Below are 15782 nucleotides of genomic sequence, written 5' to 3'. Positions count from 1 at the left end.
ACCTAACCAAGATAACTTAACCAACCTATTTATTGTCATAACTTCTGAAGCATCAATTTGCAATGGAAAATGTCAATATGAAGAATCGGAAATGTAAGATTGGCAGAAATGAAAACAAACCAAACATATTTTAACCTAACCTCACCTATACCCGACCCAAATCTAACATACCTATGCCCTACAACTGTTCAAAATGCAGGAAAGGAAATCAGTGAAATCGAACCAATCGTCCACTCCTCAGTCTTGCCCTAGTGGGCAGAAGTATAAGACGAGGAGTATATACCGCCAGTGAGTCTGTCACCACCCGCATATCCATTATTTAAAAAAAAAATCTGTGATGTCGTTGATATAAATTTGCAGTGGGTATAATATGGATTTTTCTTGTTCAAGTCAATGAGATCTTACTATTGAGACCAATGAAAGTGACCGCTGTGAATGGGGCGTACTTATAAAATAATACCATGAAATCAAACCAAACTTATCCTAGCCAAAAATTACCTAACCAAATCGAAGCTAACTTAAACTAACCTAACATCTTATCCTTAATTCACCTAACTAAACCTAACCTAATTTAATAAAATCATTTTTGACTGTCTGTGCATATCATATCAGCCTAGCAAGCTCATATCTGCCTTATTAAGAATAATTTTGATAACTTTTAAATAAATAGTTTTTATTGTATGACCCTGACCTATCTTTACTTAACCTTGTCATATGTACTGTACCTAATGGCTAAGTTCGGGCCCAGGTCTTTGTAGAACTAGCCTATGTTTATGAATTCTTTAATTCCTATTTTGTGGTATGTCTAGGCCACTCCCCTTTTGGTGGTAAACAGCTTCAGTATGTACCTATATGTATGATAGTATCATTTGAACAACAGAAGAAAAAGATAAAAATGACTTAAGTAATATATGCTGTTAATAGCTAGGTATTCTTCAGACCATTAAAAACTACATTTTTCAGGTACCATGGCTGCATTAGAAGAAATCATAGATGAAGAAATGTATGAAATGGAAGAATTGCGACGAGTGAGGATTCCACGCATTGTACCTAAAGATCGCAGGGACCCATTTCATTATCTTTCTGGTGAAGAATTCCTTGAGCGTTTTCGTCTGCCAAAGGATGCTGTACGAGACCTCATTGAAGAAGTTAGGCCACGTACACATGTGGACATGCTTGGCACAGGTACGGAACAGTAGCTATTTATTTAAGTATATATGTGGATGGTGATATTGCTATAGAATATTTTACAATACTTATTGATTCAAGACCTGTGAAACCATCTTCTGTATTTCTTTCCACACCTCTGTCATCCTTTTTCATGTGGAGTGAATTGGGAAATTTAAGGTTCTTCCACACTTTTTCTAGTCTTTCTTACTTACGGAGCGAAGGGGCCTGGGGATCCCCTCCTCTGTATTTTCCTCATAAATAGACTAGGCACAACGCAGAGGGAGAGGGAGTATATAACTCCTTCTTAAGTCCCTTGGTATATGTTTGCATGTCTTTCCACAGGATGTGGCATTCCTCTGCATTTGAAGATGCTAGTTACCTTGCGGTACCTAGCCACGGGAAGTTTTCTTCTTACGGTAGCTGACATAATGGATATTGCAAAATCATCAGCATGCAGGGCTGTTGGAGAGGTTGTTCAACTTATTGCTTTCCTGGCACCAGACTACATCAAATTCCCACAACCAGAAGAAGCATGTCAAATGGCCTCAAAGTTCTATGATATTGCTGGTATGCCAGGTGTATTGGGGTGTATAGATTGTACACATATTCCAATACAGAGTGCAGGTGGGAACAACATTGAGATGTATAGATGTCGAAAGGGGTTTTACTCGTTAAATGTCCAAGGTATATGTGATTCAGTACTCAAATTTATGCATGTTGTTGCAAGTTGGCCTGGCAGCGTACATGACTCAAGAATATTTTCTAATTGTCGTATCTGTCATCTTCTAGAATCTAGATCAAGGAGATTACAGGGGTTTATATTTGTTAGGGGATAGTGGGTATCCGAGTCGGGAATATTTACTGACTCCACTCCTAGCTCCAAGAACTGGAAATCATAGGAGGTATAATGTAGCTCATATACAAACACGGAACTGTATTGAGAGGGCATTCGGTGTACTGAAAAGAAGATTTGCATGCTTAAGCATACCCTTGCGAACCAAACTTCCCAATTCAAAAAGAATTGTGATGGCATGTGCTGTTTTGCATAACATTGCTATTTCAAGAAGAGTGGACATGTTAGATGTTGAGGTTGGGGCACAGGAAGCAGTTGATTTATTGGAAGATGAAGATGAACATGAACTGGATGCCACACAAGTTAGGAAATCATTAATTCAAAGATAGTTCTGAGGGCCAGTTTCAAGAACTTTTCCCTGTGTACCCAATTGGGCTTCAGTGTAATGATACTTTTTCTTTTCTAGTTCTTGCTTGATAGGATTAACACTAAGTTTAAATAAGAATATATATAAGGTTCCAAAAAGGTAAAGAAAGGAAAAGTATATATATAAGATCTTATGGTGTATAATGTAGGTATTGCAAAGTACAAATAGTATGTACGAATGAATAAACTTAACCATCTAATTTTAATGCTAATCATTATACCTTGTGTGTGTGTGTGTGTGTGTGTGTGTGTGTGTGTGTGTGTGTGTGTGTGTGTGTGTGTGTGTGTGTGTGTGTGTGTGTGTGTATTTACCTATTTGTGTATTACAGGGTCCGAGCTAAGCTCTCTGTGACCTGTCTCCTTGTCCATTCCTGTCATATCTCTCTTTCATCTGATTGACACACACCGCGTCAACGACATCACTGCTCAGTTTATTCCACTTATCAATGCTACGATGCGGGAAACTGTATTTTCTCACGTCATTTAGACAGATGTCCTTTATTAGCTTTTTTCCATGTCCTCGGAGATGATTACTTGTGGTCACCTTTATCAACTTTCTGTCCAGTATGTCAATCTTGTTCACCAATTTATACATAGTTATCATGTCTCCTCTTGTTCTTCTCTCTTCTAATGTGGTCAGCCCCAGCTTCCTCAGTCTTTCCTCATAGTCTAACTCCCTGAGTCCTGGTACCATCCTTGCTGCCAGCCTCTGTACCCTTTCCACCTTCCTCACATTTTTCTTCATATGCGGTGACCAGACACATGCTGCATATTCTAACTGGGGTCTTATTAAGGTACATAATATCTTCTTCATCATTCCTTCATCTAGGTAGTGGAATGCAAGGCCAATATTTTGAAGCATGTTGTATGTTTTCCAAAAAATCTTGTTAATGTGTTTCTCCGGTGACAAGGTGTTTTGTACGGTTATTCCTAAGTCTTTCTCCTCATTGGTCTCTTTAATTTTCTCATCACCCAGCCTGTAATCCCTGTTTGGTCTGTATCTACTTCTTCCCATTTTCATAACATGGATCTTGTCTACATTAAATTCCATCTGCCACTCCTTACTCCACTCATATATTTTATCAAGATCTTCCTGTAACTTGTTACAATCTTCCACATTCTTTACGCTTCTCATAATTTTAGTATCGTCCGCAAACATATTCATGTAACTGTCAATTCCTACTGGCATATCATTAACATAAATCAAAAACATGATGGGACCCAGCACTGACCCTTGTGGAACTCCACTGGTTACCTTCCTCCACTCGGACTTCCTTCTTCTCACCACTGTTCTCATTTCTCTTCCCATTAAGTAATTTTCCATCCATTTTGCTAGTTTATCATTTACTCCTCCAATCATCTTTAGTTTCCACATCAGTTTATTGTGTGGTACTTTATCAAAGGCCTTTCTCAAGTCCAGGTAGATAGCATCAACCCATCTCTCTCTATGTTGTAGTATGTCAGTCACTCTTGAATAAGAACATAATAAATTGGATACGCACGATCTTCCTTTTCTGAAACTAAAATGCCTTTCACTCAGAATGTTTTCACTTTCTAGATATTCATTCCACTTAGCTTTAATTACTTCTTCACATACCTTGCACAATATACTAGTCAACGATACTGGTCTATAATTTAGCGGTTCCATTCTACTACCATTCTTATATATAGGCACAATGTCAGCTCTTTTCCACTCTTTCGGGACTAATCCTGTTTGTATGGAGGTTTCCACAATATCAAATACGGGGTTCAACAATTGATCCTTACATTCATTTAGCAACATATCTATTCCTTGCTGTTTTGTAGACTTCTCTTGATAATACATCACTGTTTTTCTTAAGTTTCTTCCATGCCTTTTCTTTGTTCTTTTTTGCTTTTTCACAATTTCTATTAAACCACTGTTTATTATTTAAAGTCCTCTTTCTGTGATATGGCACAAACTTTTTCACAGCAGAGTTATACAAATCCATAAATTTATCGTATTTCAATTGCATATCCCTTTCCTGGTATACCACGGACCAGTCAATTTCATTAACCCCTTCGCGCCGGATGTTAAAAAAGCCCGCCTGTATGATGTACGGGTGGTAGTGCCGTGCGGCCGAGCACGGGAAACTCGTGCAAGCTTGTCATACTTGTCGTCTTTGTGTATTATGCTGCTATTTTTTAGTCACTATATCGCCTTCGAAGGGGAAAGTGGACATTTCTCTCCAGAGAAAAGAGAGAGAGAGAGAGAGAGAGAGAGAGAGAGAGAGAGAGAGAGAGAGAGAGAGAGAGAGAGAGAGAGAGAGAGAGAGAGAGAGAGAGAGAGAGTGTGACATTTGCTAATATTTTAGACACAAGCAGGATGCATGTAGCTTATCTTTCGAGAGGAAGAGGGGAGGGAAGGGAGAGGGAAGGAGAGAGAGAGAGAGAGAGAGAGAGAGAGAGAGAGAGAGAGAGAGAGAGAGAGAGAGAGAGAGAGAGAGAGAGAGAGAGAGAGAGAGAGAGAGAGATTAGAAAATTTGTTGTTTTTGTATTTGTGTGTGTGTGTGTGTGTGTGTGTGTGTGTATTTACCTAATTGTAACATACGGAAAAGAGCTATGCTCGTGTTGTCCCGCTCCATATCTATTAATGTCCAGCTTTTTCTTAAAATCATGAATATTCCTTGCGTTGACCACTTCCACGTCTAAACTATTCCATGCTTCCACCCTTCTATGAGGGAAGCTATATTTTTTCACATCTCTCCTATAAGTGGCCATTTTAGTTTTTTCCCATGCCCTCTCGACATTCTTTCATTCCACATACACAGATCTTCCCTATCCATTTTTCCATGCCAATCATCACTCTGTATATTGCTATCAGGTCTCCCTTTCTCTTCTGTTTTCCAGGGTCGGAAGTTGCATTCTTTTCAGTCTGTCTTCATAAGTCAAATCTCTTAAGTCAGGCACCATTTTTGTTGCAGCCCTCTGTACTTTCTCTAGTTTCCTTATGTGTTTCTTTAAGTTCGGAGCCCACTGTATTGTTGCATATTCAAGCCAGCGGTCTTATCATTGCAGTAATTATTTTCTTCATCATTTCTTCATCTAAATATACGAACGCCACTCTTATGTTCCTCAATAAGTTCAATACTTCTCCAATTATTTTGTTTATATGTCTCTCTGGCTATAGGTCATTGGTAATTGTCACCCCAAGGTCTTTTTCTTCATGACTGGTTTTTATGTCTTCATTTCCTATCTTGTACATACTCCTGATTCTTCTTTCAATCTTGCCAAACTCTATTTTCTTGCATTTTGTCGTGTTGAACTCCATTTGCCATGTACAGCTCCATTTCCATATTCTGTCCAAGTCTTCCTGGAGTAGTTCGCAATCTTTGTCACATCTCACTTTTCTTAACAATTTTGCATCGTCTGCAAATAGGCTCACATAACTGGACACCCCATCCACCATGTCATTTATGTAGACCGCAAACATTACTGGTGCCAACACTGATCCCTGTGGAACTCCACTCTCCACCAAGCCCCATTCTGATGGTCTGTCCTTAATTATTGTTCTCATTTCTCTTCCTACCAAAAGTCTTCCATCCATTTTAGTAAACTGCCATGCACTCCTCCTACCATTTCAAGTTTCCAGATCAGTCTCCGGTGTGGTACCTTATCAAAGGCCTTTTTTAAATCCAGATATATTCCATCAGCCCAACCATCTCTTTCCTGTATTACATCTATCACCCTCGAATAGTAACATATCAGGTTTGTCGTGCATGAACGCCCTTTTCTAAAACCAAATTGACACTCACAAAGTATGTCATTTTTCTCCAAGAAGTCTGTCCATCTATTCTTCACCACCCTCTCACACATCTTAGCTACCACACTTGTAAGTGACACTGGTCTATAGTTCAATGGGTCTCTCTTGTTACCTGATTTATAGATTGGGACAATGTTAGCTCTTTTCCAGTCTTGGGGCACTACACCTTCCCTTAATGAGGCATCAATTACTTCACAAACTTTTTCTGCCAGTTGCTCCCTGCATTCTCTTAAAATCCATCCTGATACCCCATCAGGTCCCACAGCTTTTCTCACTTCTAAACTCCCCATCATATTCTTGATCTCCTCCACAGTTACTTGAAACTCCTTCATAATCCCTTTCTGTTCCATTACCAGTGGTTTGTCAAAAGCAGTCTCCTTTGTGAATACCTTCCGAAAGCATCCATTCATAGCCTCTGCCATTTCCTGGGATCTTCACTGCATACTCCATTTACTTCTAAACTTTCAATACTTTCTCTATTTTTGATGTTGTTGTTCACATGTCTGTAAAAAGCCTTGGTTGGTCTTTACATTTATCAATTATATCCTTTTCTTGTTTCTTTCTTTCTTCTCTTCTAATCAACACATATTCATTTCTTGCTCTTTTGTAACTTTCCCACTGCTTAATCCGTCTTTTCCTTCTCCACCTCTTCCATGCATCCTCTTTTCTTGTTCTAGCCTTTTCACATCTATCGTTAAACCAGTCCTGCTTTCCAACTTCTCTATGTTGTCTTATTGGTACAAATTTTTCTCACCTTCTTTGTATATTTTTATAAATTCCTTCCACTTTTCATTTGCTCCTTAGCACTCTTGAATTTCATCCAATTTGTCTCTTGAAAGAATTTCTTTAGGTTTCCAAAATCTGTCTTGGCATAATTCCATCTTCCCACTTTATATTCTTCATTTCTTCTAGATTTCTCTTCATCTATCACCTTGAACTCCAAAACTGCATGATCACTCTTTGCTAAAGGGCACTCCACCCTCATCTCCTCAATGACCATTGGCTCTGTACTAAAGACCAAGTCCAGTCTTGACGATGCTCCCTCTCCTCCAAACCTAGTATCTTCTTTGACCCACTGAGTTAACACATTTTCCATTGCCAGTGTCAATAGTGTATTTCCCATGTTGTCTCTGATCCTTCCATTGACCAGTCCTCCCAACACACCTCTTTACAATTAAAATCTCCCATCATTATAGTTCGTTCACAGCCACCCAACATTTCTTCCAGACATGTTCCTGTATCACTTATCATTTCTTCATATTCCTGTACTGACCATGCATTTGTCTTAGGTGGTACGTACACCACTATGTAGTGCCTCTTTTTCCTTCATTAGTTTCTGCTCTGATCTTTAGCACTTCTGCCTTTCCCATACCTTCTTTCACTTGATCCACCTTTATATCTTTTTAACCAGCAACATCACTCCTCCTCCCATCTTACCTACTCTATTTCTTTTCCAAACATTATATTTCCTTCTCCAACCATCATCAGGTCTTCTCCTCTCTCAGTTTTGTTTCAGTAAGACCCACAATATCTGGGTTCTTGTCCCTCAAGTAATCGTTGAGTTCTAAAATCCCGATATCACTCCATTTATGTTGGAATACATTACATTCCGCTCATACGTAAGTTTCTTTAGTCCTTTCTTGCTGTACTTTTCTGGGTTATGAACCACTTCCTCAGTCTCATATCCAAGATTCTCCAGAAAACTCTTTCTTCTCCTCTTCTGTCCTCTCTTCATTTTTTTCAAAGCCTCCTTTCTCAACTCATTTAACATTTCTCTTTCCTTTTCACCGAGATCTCTTCTCAACCAAATCTTCCTTGTTGTTTCCTGCTGGGCTAGCCTCCATGACTTCTCCACCAATTCATCTACATCCTTTTGTGACTTAAGTTTGATTCTTATTGGCCTCATACCTTCTCTTGTGAACTTTCCAATTCTATGGAAGTCCTCTATTTCTTGTACTAGGTCTTTTCCCTCCTCCTGCACCACATTAATGATATTATTTATCACCTTTTTTATGTTTTTCTCTCTCTCCATTTTACTCGGTGTCTTATCCTCCTCCACACCAAATATCACCACACATCTCTTTTTGTCTACAGTTTCCCTCACCAATGTCTCATTTGATTTAATAACCTTCACCACTTTCTCAGCAATCTTCTCTTCTATGATCTTCTATGATTCTCGCAATTCGACGGGGTTAGGGCGGTTTTTCATTGGTCAAATCAGTGTTTATTCGAATCGTGAACCAATTTTTCCCATAGGATACTTAAGAATTAGTGGGGATAGGGACCAACCTCCAGCCTAGACCCCCTCAAAACATCACTATAATCTCTAAAAAACACTAACTTAGACTAAATCTGTACTATTAAAGGCTTCATTTATATCTAACTGTTTTAATCAAACTCATTAGGGTGCTGTACAGTACATTTTTGGAAATAAAAACACTTGCATGATGCAGCAGTCTAGAGGTAATTGTCCCTGTTCTTCCAAATTGTTGATATGATGATCTAGGGACACCCATTTGTGCTGTAACGACGCTGTGAGCAATACCTGCCGCACACTTTCTTATTAGCTCAAGTTTATCTTTGAAAGGCAGGGAATTGTGCTTCTTAGGGCTGGGGCTGGAGGTGGCTTTCTATCGTCTTGAGTAAGATGAAAGGCACGTTTTCCTCTAGCATAAATTTTTAGTCAAATTAAGATCTATGGTTTCTAATTAACACTCTTATAATAAAATAAATTTTCTTGTTAACTGGAATAATGCTATAATCTCAAATCAATAGAATCTTGATAAGTAGATGTAAATATATTTGTATATACGGAAGTCCTCGTTATATGGTACATATGCGTTCCTGGAAACATTACCGTAAATCGAATTTACCGTATACCGAGCCCATTGTAACATGTAATAATAGGGAATGCGTTCCAGCACGTCAAAAGTCATCCCTACAGAAATGAAAATACATGAAAAAAGTCATAAAAAAAAAGTAAAGTACTGCACAAAAGAAACAAACAAGACGTTTTTATTTACCTCTCACTCGCCATGTATTTTATCAGATGATGTCCCTCCTGAGGCTAAAGGACAGTAGGGATTTCAGCCCTTACTCATCTTTCTCTGAGTGGACAGACGAGGATAAGACGACGTCGTCTGCACTGTCGGAAGCAGATGTGGAAGGGCCAGCTGTAGCAGGGTCGGCATGTTTCACTGGCTTGAAGAAAGAGGATACGGAGGAAGGGCCAGCTGTAGCAGGGTTGGCACATTTCACTGATTTGAAGAAAGAGGATATGGAGGAAGGGGCAGCTGTAGCAGGGTCGGCAGATGTAAAAGGGACGGCATGTCTGACTGGCTTGAAGAACGAGTAGATGGAGAACTGTTTGGTTTTTCTTGTTTTTTTCATCATAGATTTCTTGATAAATTTTGACACTTTTCTCTACGTCATGAGCCACTTCGCTACTCCTGGCAGGATTTGGGTCATGTTTCCTCAGAGTTTCCAGAGCTTTTTTGATACCACCGAGACATTCTCTAAGAGTTTTGATGTCCAGGCCACACACAGGTTCTTCTTCCTCATTTCCCTCTTTTTCTCTCTCCTGTGATGCCTTGTCTAGCTCGATAAGTTCATCATTTGAGAGAGGTTCACCATGGCTTTCCAAAAGATCTTGAATATCATCATCATCAACTTCATCGAAGCCAGCCCTATGGCACAGATTTGCTTTGTCATTTCTGATCGCAACGATGTTGCCTTCAGCGAAGCCTGAGAAGTCATGTGCGCATTCTGGCCATACTTTATTCCACGCGAAGTTCATGTAGACATCTTCACTTTGTCCCAAGATGACTTGATGTTATCTAAGGCGTTCTTGATGTTATACGACTTCCACCATTCACTGATAGTGGGCTTGCCAGGCCCATCTGTGCCCTTTATCAGTTGCTGCATGGTTTGCCATTAGTAATAGGCTTTAAGTGTTTGCCATGATTATTATGAATATATTTGTGCTTACAATCGACCCTTTAATATTCCATTTGTTCATCTAATTAGTAATGCATGTAAGTAATATGTAATGCAGTTAAAAAAAAAAAAAAGGGAGGGGAGGGAGAGGAAGAGATAACAGGCTTCATGGTTGGTCAAGTCAAAGTCAGTACTGTGAGTGGCAGGGATGACCATCACCCCTGCTCCCCTGCTATGGGCCCCTCGGATGACATAAGCGGATACCGTATCTGTGAATTTTTCTTACCATATATCGAATCGAGGGTAGTAATTTCCAAATACCGTAACTGTGAAGGTGAGCAGCTCTGTTGTTTGAGTGGACAAAGCTGTCTGAAGAGTTTCTTATAGGGAGCATTAAAGGTCACAAATAGCAATGAAAAATAGCAACAGTTTGCTAGGGGTGAAGGGGCCGCCATGTTTGTTTACAGTTGACAAACGCGACAAAGGTGGAGGCTAGCTTGTGTGTGACGACCAGTGTCGACAAAAGTTGACAGTCTTCAGAAAGTTGACAGTGACGACACAGGGTAGTATCGGTTTGCACTTCTGCCTGGCGGGTTTGACCAGGTGGGTGGCGTGCGAGATATGAGTGTCGAATTGGCGAGTCAGTCAGTTGAACCTCAAGGATTGGGTATTAATTAATTGAATCCAGATTGGCGATAATTTGAACTGCGAACGGTCGAATCACGAGGATCCCCTGTACTGGATACTGGTGCGCATCCCTAGTCCTGCCGCAGTCTTGAGAAAAACAAATTCTTCTGCATTCTGTTTGTACTTTTTCATTCAAACTTACAATGGCACCATAGAGGTTTATTGGTGGTGAAAATAAGTAATGGAATGGAATGAGAAAACGCTTGTGAATATATGGGAGACATATTGAAGTTTGGAATGAGTTTTGTTTAAGAGGAAAAGTTTATCCATTTTTGCCACCTTTAAGCAAATTGTTGGACCATTTCAAATTTTTGTGTAATGAAGGTCAGGTAGTTTCAATGCAGTCATGTTAGCTATTTCTACATTGGCAAAATTTAATGGAATTCCTGCAAGTCAAAACAAGGTTGTCTCTTTTTTTTTAATCGGAGACCATCTTTAACAGAAGTTAGTAGACACCTACTGAAACGATAATTCACTCCCAGCGAGGTCTAATAGCACTAGTTCAGGGGGTGCTATAAACTTTCCATTAAAGCTAGTTGTGACCTCACTGAATGTTTCCCTTTGTGTCTCACAACTCAAGAGGACAGTCACAGACTGCCCTCTAAAAACAACTTTCCTACTTCTCACAAAACTACATGCATTTACCAAACACACACCCTTCACTTAAAATTCAAAATTAAGATGGCAACTCCAAATCCAGCCTTGGAGTCCCCTTTTGGGGAAGGGACCAGAAATGTTCCCAGGTTGGACTGTTCTGCTCGTTGATAACAGGAAATGTCTTGACACTTCCCTCAACATTTTCTTCATTAACTTCTGCAACATTTGTGGATCTAATTTCCAATCTATGGAACACCACCTCTCCTCTACTAAACCTCATCTTCTTTTCCTCATCGAAACACAGCTGTCTGAAGCAACTGACAGTAGCCCCTTCTCTATTCCCTCCTACTTTCTCTATTCTCATTTTTGCTCCAAAGCTGCATGTTGCATCTACGTGCACAACGATTTAACTTGTTCTCATGCCCATGCTCTTGAATCTTTCAAGTTTTCCACCACCTGACTTCGACTCAATAGTCACTCTCTAATTGAATTTATCTGTGCTGTCTATCTCTCCTCTAACTCTTCTGACTGTAGTAAATAAAATGGTATGCGTGGGATCGGGTAGATGTTCACACGTAGGCTCGAATTCCACCACACACCTCTTTGAAACTATGCCATTTGTCAAGTGGTTTAAATCTACCTACATGTCACCATGATACCCAAGTTTTAGGTGGTTACACTGAAGATGCGCTTGGGTGGTGATATGGGCCCTAATATGGGTACCACTATAAATAAAATTGCCTGCACCACTAATGGGCATAAACTGAACAGTGCTTTCCACACACTCTTCATGTGAGCCTACAGGTGCTATAGGCCATAACATAAGAGGAAAAAAGATATCTTTGACTATTCAACTTCCAAAGTGGAGCACATTCTGTCCCTCTATCCTTTTGTGGAGATCTCCATCCTTGGAGATTTCAATGTTCACCACCAGTTTTGGCTTTCCTCTCCCTTCACTGACCGTCCTGGTGGACTAGCCTTCAACTTTGCTATCCTCCATGACCTAGAGCACTTGTGCAACACCCTATTCATATTCCTGACTGTCTTGGAGATACACCCAACGTTCTTGACCTTTTCCTCACCTCTAATCCTTCAGCTTATGCTGTTACCTTATCTTCTCCATTGGGCTCCTCCGATCACAATCTCATTTCTGTATCTTGTCCTATTTCTCCAATCCCTCCTCAGGATCCCCCCAAGTGGAGGTGCCTCTAGCAATTTGCCTCTGCCAGATGCAGGGCCTGAGGAGGTATTATGCTGATTTTCCCTGGAATGATTACTGTTTCCATGTCAGAGACCCATCTCTGTGTGCTGAATGCATAACAAGAGATGATAGTGTCTGGCATGGAGGCGTACATTCCTCATTCTTTTCTAAACCTTGGTTTTACACAGCCTGTTCTCGTGCTATATGTGATAGTGAGCTTGCCCACAAAAGGTACTTCAGCCTTCCATCTCCTGAATCTCATGCACTTTATATTTCTGCCCGGAATCATGTCAAGTTTGTTCTTCAACTTGCCAAACACTCCTTCATACATAAAAAAATGTAAATATCTTTCAAACTCTAACTCCCCTTGTGACTTTTGGCATTACTTCTTAATCTTCCCCTCCTTCATTTCATCCTGATGGCACCACTGCCATCTCTTCTGTCTCTAAAGCTGAGCTCTTCTTTGATCAAATTCCACCTTGGATGACTCTGGGCTTGTCCCTACCTCTCCTCCTCCCTCTGACTATTTCATGTCTTCAATAAAATTCTTCCTATTGATGTTTTCCATGCCCTCGAGGGCCTGAATCCTTGAAAGGCTTATGAACCTGATGGAGTTCCTGCTATTGTTCTCAAAAATTGTGCTTTAGTGCTTGCACCTTGCCTGACCAAACCCTTGACTTCTATCTTTCCTTCTTACTGGAAGTTTGCCTACATTCAGCCTGTTCCTAAAAAGGGTAACTGTTCTAATCACTGAAACTACCGCCCTATAGCTTTAATCTCTTGCTTGTCAAAAGTTTTTAAATCTATCCTGAATAGGAAGATTCTTAAATATGTCACTTCACAATCTTCTATCTGATTGCCAGTACAGCTTCTGTCCAGGTCACTCTACTAGTGATCTTCTGGCATTCCTTACTGAGTCTTGGTCCTCCTCATTTAGAGATTTCGGTGAAACTTTTGTGTTGTGTTAGATGTATCAAAAGCTTTTGACAGTCTGGCATAAAGCTTTGATTTCCAAACTGCCCTCCTACGGTTTCTATCCTTCTCTCTGCAACTTCATCTCAAGTTTCCTTTCTAACTCTTCTATTGCACCCATGGTAGATGGCCACTGTTCTTCTCCTAAATCCTGTTCCTCAGGGTTCTGTCCTATCACCCCACTCTCTTTCTATTATTTATTAATGACCTTAACCAAACTTCTTGCCCTATCCACTCCTACTCTGATGATACCACCCTACATCTTTCCACGTCCTTTCAGAGATGACCAACCCTTCAGGAAGTCAACATATCACGCAGGGACGCCACAGAATGTCTAACTTCTAATTTCTCTAAGATTTCTGATTGGGGCAGAGAAAACTTAGTAGGTTTTTAATTCCTCAAAAACTAAATTCCTCCATCTATCAACTTGACATAACCTTCCAGACAACTATCCCCTCTTCTTCAATGACACTCAACTGTCTCCCTCTTCCACATCTTTAGTCTGTCCTTTACTCATAATCTTACCAGGAAACTTTAAATCTCATCTTTTGCTAAAACAGCTTCTATGAAGTTAGGCATTCTGTGGCGTTCCTGCCAGTTTCCTCGCCCTTCCAACTGCTAACTCTATACAAGTGCCTTATCTGTCCTTGTAGGGAGTACTCTTCACATGTTTGGGGGGGGGGGTCCATTAACACAGCTTTATTAGATAGGGTGGAATCAAAACCTTTTCATCTTATCAACTCCCCTCCTCTGACTGACTGTCTTCAGCCTCTTTGTCATCCCCGAAATGTTGCATCTCTCCCTATCTTTTATTGCTATTTTCATGCTGTTCTACTGATCTTGCTAACTGCATGCCTCCCCTCCTCCTGTGGCCTTGCTACACAAGGCTTTCTTCTTCCTCTTGTAGTGAACACCACTACACTACTACTACAATTATTACCAGACATACACGCCTGACTGACTTCAGTGTGAAGTGAACACCACTACACAACTGCTACTTCTACTATACAGTCACCACGGAGTTCAGTCAGCACCGAGACTCCAGGACACACACACTCACCTACACAACCACTCGTCCCGTCACCACTACTATTTTCAACCCTCTAAGTCTAATACAAGAGTTATCCAGTATTCTCGATCATTCCTACCTTTCACTGGTAACCTCTGGAACTCTCTGCCTGCTTCTGTATTTCCATCTTCCTACAACTTAACTTTTTTTAAGAGAGAGGTGTCAAGACATTTGTCCCACTATTATGACTAATTCTTTGTAATCTTTTATGGAGACTGCAATTCTAGTAGGCAGTTTTTTTTTATAATATAATTTTTTTTTGCCCTTGGTCCCCGAAAAAAAAAAACTTGAAACTTTTAATGCATGGTACCATTTGCAGGAAATAGGTTTCAGTACATTTCCAATGAATGTCAAATATGGACAAATAGATGGCAAATGCATTAATGCTAACAAATGCAAAGTACTGAGTGTAGGCAGAGCATATTTGCACAATAGATGCACAATAAACAATGAAGCTCTGGTAGTTCAGAATATGAAAAAAATTTAATTGATATAAATAGCTCTGATCTTGGTCTGAGAAAATAATGAATAGAGGCTAGAAATAAGGAAAGTAAGGAGATAATAAGGGAAATCAAGATGAATTTTTAAGAGTATTACTCGTAAAAGCAGAAGTCCCAAAGAAATATCAAAGTTATTTTTGGCACTGGTAGGACCGCACCTAGATTATGTTCTACAATTCTAGTCTCCACATTATAAGAGGGATATAGGTCCATTAGAATCAGTGCAAAGGAGAATATGTAAAAGGATACAGGGGATGAGGAATAACCCCTATGAAGTAAGATTAAAGTTGCTAAATTTGCATTCCTTAGACAGACAAAGGTTAAGAGGTGACCTGAATGAAGAAGTAATGAAGTAGTACTGTATAAGGATTATAACAAAGGGGACATCAGCAAAGTTTTTAGGATCAGTAGTCAAGTTAGAACCAGAAATAATGGATTCAAGCTCGAGAATTTAGGTTTAGGAAAGAAATGGGAAACAACTTTTCTCTAGCAGAGTGGTTGTTGAATGGAATGGACTCAGTAATCATGTCAATATAGAGCTTTAAAAGATGATTAGACAAATTTATGGATGGAGATGATAGGTGGAATTAGGTTGCTTATACAGCATAGGTCACACGGCCTCCTGCAGCTTTCTTCATTTTCTTTTGTTA

At 39.9% G+C, this 15782-nt stretch overlaps 1 protein-coding gene and 1 pseudogene across 1 annotated transcript in view; one reads left to right on the top strand and one right to left on the bottom strand.

The window, feature by feature from the left end:
- The window catches only part of LOC123519279 (mitochondrial ribonuclease P protein 1 homolog), a 246532-nt gene that overhangs the window by 44145 nt on the left and 186605 nt on the right, over positions 1 to 15782 (bottom strand). The window lies entirely within an intron of this gene.
- LOC123519278 lies at positions 750 to 2588 on the top strand (annotated as a pseudogene).

This window comes from Portunus trituberculatus, chromosome 45, assembly GCF_017591435.1.
Source record: "Portunus trituberculatus isolate SZX2019 chromosome 45, ASM1759143v1, whole genome shotgun sequence".
In the NCBI taxonomy this organism is placed as follows: Eukaryota; Metazoa; Arthropoda; class Malacostraca; order Decapoda; family Portunidae; genus Portunus; species Portunus trituberculatus.
Note: the sequence above shows the minus strand (reverse complement) of the source record. Positions and strands in the feature narration are given on the sequence as shown.